This window comes from Suricata suricatta, chromosome 3 (genome assembly GCF_006229205.1).
Source record: "Suricata suricatta isolate VVHF042 chromosome 3, meerkat_22Aug2017_6uvM2_HiC, whole genome shotgun sequence".
Lineage (NCBI taxonomy): Eukaryota > Metazoa > Chordata > Mammalia > Carnivora > Herpestidae > Suricata > Suricata suricatta.
The window spans coordinates 3305868-3312572 of NC_043702.1; the positions used below are offsets into that span (position 1 = coordinate 3305868).

General features: G+C 51.1%; 1 non-coding gene across 1 annotated transcript; it reads right to left on the reverse strand.

Annotated features, from left to right (window-relative positions):
- Positions 1–862: 862 nt before the first annotated feature.
- Positions 863–1053, reverse strand: LOC115288883. Its single transcript, XR_003907267.1, has one exon. It is a non-coding gene; the product is annotated as a U2 spliceosomal RNA (small nuclear RNA).
- Between the last annotated feature and the right edge of the window lie 5652 nt (positions 1054–6705).

A 6705-nucleotide genomic window follows, 5' to 3' on the forward strand; every position in this document is an offset into this window, starting at 1 on the left:
AGACCTGCAGGCATCAGAGAATAAAGCCATTTAATGGGGAGTTTATGTGGGAGGTTAGACACCGCTGACAAGGGTAAGGTCCTCGGGGACTGGAAGAAGCCGTTCAGCACAGGAGATGAGGAGGCGGAAGGTGTGACAGGGTACGAGTTTCGGATAAAGGAAGACAGAAATGAGAATCAAGATGGAGAGGCGGCGGGGGGGGGCACATGAAAATAAAGGAGTCAAGGGAAAAAAAGCACCTCTGTGGTAAGCACTCAGCCAGAGGGGGGCAGGGAGCGAGGACAGGAGGGTGGGTCCGATGGGGTCAGTATCCAGAGAAAGTGGTCGGACTGGTTTTTATTTTATTTTATTTTATTTTATTTTATTTTATTTTATTTTATTTTATTTTTAGGGGATGGGAGAGTGGGATGCTGGATGTGGACTAGGTCAGACTATGCCAAATCCTGGGGTGGGGGGGTGTGGTACAGGGGAGTGAGGGCCTGGGGCGGGGTGAGCCGAGGCGGAGGAAGGTAGAGGGCGGGTGTTTGGCCAGAACCGACGGCGTGGCTAGTGAAGTGTCTGGGAAGGGCAGAAGCGTGCCAGAGGGAGACAGCCAAGGAGCTAAGCCTTCAAGAAGCAAATGACCGGTAGCTGGGTGCAAGGTTTGCCGGAAAAGGTGGGAGAAGCCGAAGAGAAAGAAGCCTCCAAAGAGCATTGATTGGGGGCAAGCAAGCAAGCAGGCAAGCAACAAGCAAGTCCCGCCGCTAAGGTGGGAGAGGAAGCGAAGCCAAGCCAAGCGAGGCGAGGCGAGGCGAGGCGGAGGGAAAGCCAAGGCTGGCGAGTAAAGCCCAGCATCTATGGTTGGAAGACCCGCAGAAGGGTGCTGGGGTGCACTGCTCCCGGAAGTACTGCAATACCGGGTCGGTGCGCGGAGTGGACGGAGCGCGCTCCCGGTCCACCGCCCGGCTCCAAAAATCCACTTAATATGTCGTCCTCCGATAGAGGGCGTGTCAGCTATTAAACTGACAAGTACAGACACTACCACTGGTCTTAGCCACAAGGCCGAGAAGCGGTCCAGACTGGGTTTTAAAAGAGACTCACACTTGACTTTCAACATTGGACTCCGGCAGGGCGCTGCCTGGCCAGTCTCACTTTCCACGGCGGGGCAGGGAGGTTTACGGAACACGAGGGGAGCGCATCTGCCCAGGGGCCCAAACCGTCCCGATGACCAGAAAGAGTGGGAATACCTTCCAACCCATTTTATAAGTTAGGTCACGGACGCCAGACATGGATGGTCCAGTGCAAAACTTTGATCACACCTAGGAGCATCAATACGAACATCCTAACTGAAGTCTAAGCAAAAGGAGCCCAACGGTGTGTTTAAAAGATTTATTTATTTTTGTTATTTTTGTAAATGTTTGCTTCTTTATGTTGAGGGAGAGTGAGAGCAGGAGTGAGGAGAGGCAGAGAGAGAGAGAGAGAGAGAGAGAGAGAGAGAGAGAGAGAGAGAGAGATGAGAGAAAGAATCCCAAGCAGGCTCCACCCTGTCAGTGCAGAATCTGATTTGGGTCTTGAGCTCACAAACTGTGAGATTGTGACCTGAGCCTAAATCAAGAGTTGGATGCTTAACTGACCGAGCCACCCGGTGACCCTAAAAGATTTCTTTTGAAGTATGATAAAAAATACTTTAAAAAAAGTTTTTGTACAAATAATATAGACTCACTAAACATTAGAAAGTCCAGTCATCTCTCTGTATATAGCACACACGTATGCCAGTTGGTGAAAACTCACCAGAAGAGAGTCTCTGTTTCCAGAAACTGGATTTCCACCACAGCAGACCTCACGTTAATGGGAAAGCCATGGGGATATTCCCTCTAACTCTCTTAAATGTTAGAGACCAAAAAAAAAGTCTCCTGATATTACAGCTTTAATTTTTCATTTTCTTGGACTCTCAGACATTGATTGAAATGGCAAAAAAAAATTAAGAGAAAAATTAGAAAACAAGAAACCAATTTGTCATTACTGGTCAGTGGTGTGATTGTTGACACATGAAATCAAAAGAACCAAGGGGCACCTGGGCAGCTCAGTCGGTTAAGTGTCTGACTCTTCATCTGGACTCAGGCTATGATCTCATGGCTCGTGGGTTCGAGCCCCACACCCGGCTCTGTGCGGACGGCATGGAGCCCGCTTGAGATTCTCTGTCTCCCCCTCTCTCTGTCCCTCCCCAGCGCTCTCTGTCTCTCTGAATTTCTCTTGAAATAAATAAATAAACTCCAACAAATAAAAAAAATAAAAGAATCTACATACTATTATTCTTACAAAGTGAATTCAGCAAGATTTCCCAGACAAAATCAATACACAAAATTGTGTAATGCAACAGCATTCCTATATTCTAGTAAAAACAAATAGCAACATTAATAAAAGTAGATACTAATTGCATTTGTGGCAACATGAGGTTATAAAGGTAGAAAGCTGGAGAGAAAGACATCAGCCTCTTTTGAAGAATCTGAAATGTGCCTTATGTAAATGGCAAGAGAAAGAAAACAATAGATAAGGAAAAAAAGATTATATTTGTGGGGAAGAGTGATATGTTCCCCAAGTTAATGTGCAAATTGAATGCTAGACCAATAAAATTCTTAACAGGGCTTTAAATTATTTGTATTAAATTCATTTATTTATTTTGAGTGAGAGAGAGAGAGCGAGCAAGGGAGGGGCAGAGAGAGAGGAAGAGAGAATTCCAAGCGGGCTCCACGCTGCCAGCCCAGATCCCGACATGGGGCTCAAACTCATGAACCGTGAGATCGTGACCTGAGCAGAGATCAAGAGCCTGATGCTCAACTGACTGAGCCGCCCAGGAGCCCCTTCACAGGGCGTTTCATGGCTGTGACAAGTGGCTTCTAAAATCTGTGCAAAGTGGCTCCAAATGGCCAACTTTAAAAAAATAAGAGGAAGGAAGGGGTCACTCAACCAAATACTGAGACTTACAGTAAAGTCCTGGTGTTTACCCCAGTGAGAGGCTGACTTGGCCCGAGGACAGAACTGAGCAGGAGAGACGCCCCCTCCCCCACAACCCCTGCCCCGGCCCCGCCATGGGAACGTGGGCTCCCTACTCACAGATCAGTAAAGAAGGAAAATGGAGCCGGATGATTGGCTCTTCAATTGGATTAAAGACTTAAATGTGAAAAACACAAGGAGAAAAATTTTAGAAGAGGTTTGGGATAATGGAGCATTTCTTAGTGAAATCTCCCCTCTCCCCCTCCCCAATGCACAGAAAAGGAAAGATAAATAAGATAAACATGAAGTAGGTACAGAACGCTTCTGTGCAATGAGAAAAGTCATGCCAAGGTCGAGACAGCCACCAGTCAGGAGCCCCCTAGGCAGCAGGCTCCGTCCGCTGAAGGGCTGGTCTGTGAAGACACCCTTCAATCCTGAGCAAACCAGTGGACGGCCAGAGAAACCCTGGCAGACATGTGGACAAGGACATGCGTGGTCGGCTGCAGGGAGCACGTATTCCGATGGCTCGTGACCTTGAACAGATGTGCAGCCTTGCTGGCCATTGGGGGACATCCAGAGTACTGTTAATTAAAACAAAATGAGGCACGCCCTCTCATCTTTCCAAAGGGGCCAGATTTAAGAGGCGCTACAAAAGGAAGCTACCAAGCAAAACCGGTTTTGCAGAAATGTGTGGCTAGTTTTCCAGCATCACCAGACCTGCAGATGCTGTACTTGGCCCGAGGTTGAAGTCACTGAATGGGCCCCCAGCCCCGTCCCCTCTGGCGCTTGTCACAATTCCCCACATGTCCCCGCCCGCGTCCCTGCCCACACGAGGCTCTAGGCCTGTTCTTTTTCTCCTGATCATGACTGGTGGTCTTCCAGGTTCCACGGTCCCCTGTCAAAGGGTCTCCAGGGACCCCACTTAAAGAATGGGTCTACAGTGGGTATTTGGGAGCGTAGGACAATTGCGTGAGGTCAGGCCACCCTCTGAGAAAACCTCCTTAGATTGAGCACCTAGGACACGGGCTGTCCCTGAGGCTCCCCTTTCTCAGAGGAAGCCCCAGATGTCACAGAACGGCCATTTCAACGGCCTCCTGCCCGCTCTTGCTGCTTAGAGAGCCCCGGGGATGCCCCGCCCTCCATCCCCTTGCCAAGCCCGTCGCCGAAGGAGAGCACTTTCTCAGCATCCTGGGCTAAGTCGCTTTCTCTCCCTCCCTGCCAAGCCCTCCCTGCCCTCTCCCCCAGCGTTTAGTCTTTGGGGAGATTTCTTTCAGCATTCAGACAGGCTTAGGAGGCCCCGGAGGGAAACGATGTGAACACTGTGGTTAAATCATTGGGCAGAAGTTAGAGTTTGCATTTCCTGATTCCTCCTCATGACTTCTCATGTGATGTTGGCTGAGTATTGACTCTTCATCTGATCCAAGTTTCTGTACTAAGCTATGTAGGACAGTTCTCAATTACAAATGAGTAGTTCGATGGTACGTCTTTTTCCAGTTTGCGAAGGAACTGGGGGTGGCCCACCAGGGGGCTGTGGGAAGAAGAGCGGCATCTGCTTCGGTTCTCTCGCAGCCCCCCTGTGGCATGCACGTCCCCCTGGCTTCTCCCTTCCCTGGCATCGGACCCCCTCATCTGTGCTTCGGCTGTTTTCAAAACAGTCTTCTGGAAGCAAATGTATGAAGAAGGAACGAAGACTCTCCCATAGTTAAGAACAAAGAAAAGCATTTTTGGACCGTAGGAGCATCGCTGCTCTTCTCCGAGGGTCACACGTGAAGGTCACACACCACTTTCCTCACAACCACCTCTGACGACGTTCCCGGCAGTACGTACACGCTCAGACACCAGATCTTTCGCACGGGGCAGCACGCTTGTGCTCTGGTCACCCCGTCTTCTTGGAAATATCGTTATGTCTTATTTTTCATTGTTGCAAGTAATGCCACAAAGGGGGTTTCATCCTCACTCCTCGGGATGGACTTAGGAGAGCAGAGATGTGTTCACGGTTTTTGAAAACCATGGTTGCCGCACCTCTGAGGACGGGCAGCCGGGCCCATCGCACCTGCTGGGTGTGAGAACAGCCCCCCTGCCCCCCGACCCAACGCCCTCTGCGGACGAAGCTTGACCAGCCAGGGCCCCCGCCTCGGCCTTTCACTGCTGACCCTGGCCTCCTGGCGGCCCGTCGGGACCGCCCATCCAGGCCCCGCCACTCCTCCCTTGGGCCCCTGCTTGACCCGGTGCTTCCTGGCACCCTTGGCAGCCCGAGCCGGCCATTTCCCGGCCTGCAGAGTGTCTGAACTATTCCCAGCATGCAGCCCCCGCCGCGCTCCGCCATGGAGACCTTGCCTTCCCTCTCCTCCCGGTCCCCAGGATTAGCACTCGGATGAGTCCCCACAGCAGTGTAGGTGATCTTTGCAGGCCGTGCCCCCAAAGCCTTCCTCCTGGCTGATAACCAGGCCTCACTCTTGGGTCTGAGAAGGAGTTCCAGGCCTCCCCGGAGCCACTCCAAAGGAAGTCTGGCCGTCCAGGACTGGCCACTCGCACTGACTTCCTGTTGAAGCCATTTTCTACAATGGCCCTGCCGGGCTCCATCTTGCCCATGCAGGGGAGTGTTCTGTCCTCACCGGGACCCCTCCCCAGCCCATTCAGGCTCCTTGTCTTCCTAAGCAGGTCACTGCAAATCACCTGTGAGTTTAAAGCAGGCATTATGCAATCTAAGCTTTTCCTCAAAACAACCACGCTTCTGAGAAGGGAATCCTCCGAGATCTCCAGTTATCTGGCATTTCCTTTAAAAAATATCCCTTTGGACTCAGGTCAAGCCCCGGGGTCCTGGGCCTCACGCCCTCCACTGCTGAGCCCTCCGGTCCCCATCTGTCCTGTCCCTGCGTTAGAGAGAAAGCAGCTTCCTCGAGTTTTCCAAGGTCACCGCAAACTTCGGTTCCACTGACTGGGCCAGTCTTGTGACGAAGCCCACTGATGCACCGAGGGCCTTCTCCCCAGGCCAAGTGCAGTCATGCTGGAAGGATCACTTGTTTCCCGTCTTCGGTTACAGCCTATCAGCTTTCTCTTAAAAAAAAGTATTTTACTTTTTTAAATTAAAAAATCTTATTTATTAGTTTTTTTATGTTTTTTTATTTATTTATGAGAGAGAGACCAAGTCAGAGAGAGAGAGAGAGAGAGAGAGAGAGAGAGAGAGAGAGCAGGAGAGAGAGCAGGAGAGGGGCAGAAAGAGAAAGAGAGAGACAGAATCCGAAGCAGGCTCCAGGCTCTGAGCTGTCAGCACAGAGCCCAATGCGGGGCTTGAACCCATGACCCATAAGATCATGACCTGAGCCGATGTCAGATGCTTAACTGACTGAGCCACCCAGGCGCCCCTAGAACTCCTGAGTTTTAAGCCCCGGCCCCTGTAAGGCTGTCTGGACCAGCCATGCACACTGCTGGCTCTGTCTACAGACAAGACCTGCTGTCTGTGTGACGGCAGGGAGATCCCAGATTTCTAAGATCTGCCGAGACACCGATCTGCACAACCGAGGCCTCTGCGAGGGGAGATAGCCTTAGATATGCCAAGTAAGCAAGAAGGGACTTGTGAAATACCGGAGCGGTGGCATAAAAGCACATTTTTTAATCCCATAGGGAACGGTACGGTGCTCTCTGCCCCGCACAGTCAGCCATGGAAGGTCGGAGGAGGAAGAGACAGTCAGACTGAAGCCATCAGCTCAGGGTTCAAATCCTGGTGCTGTT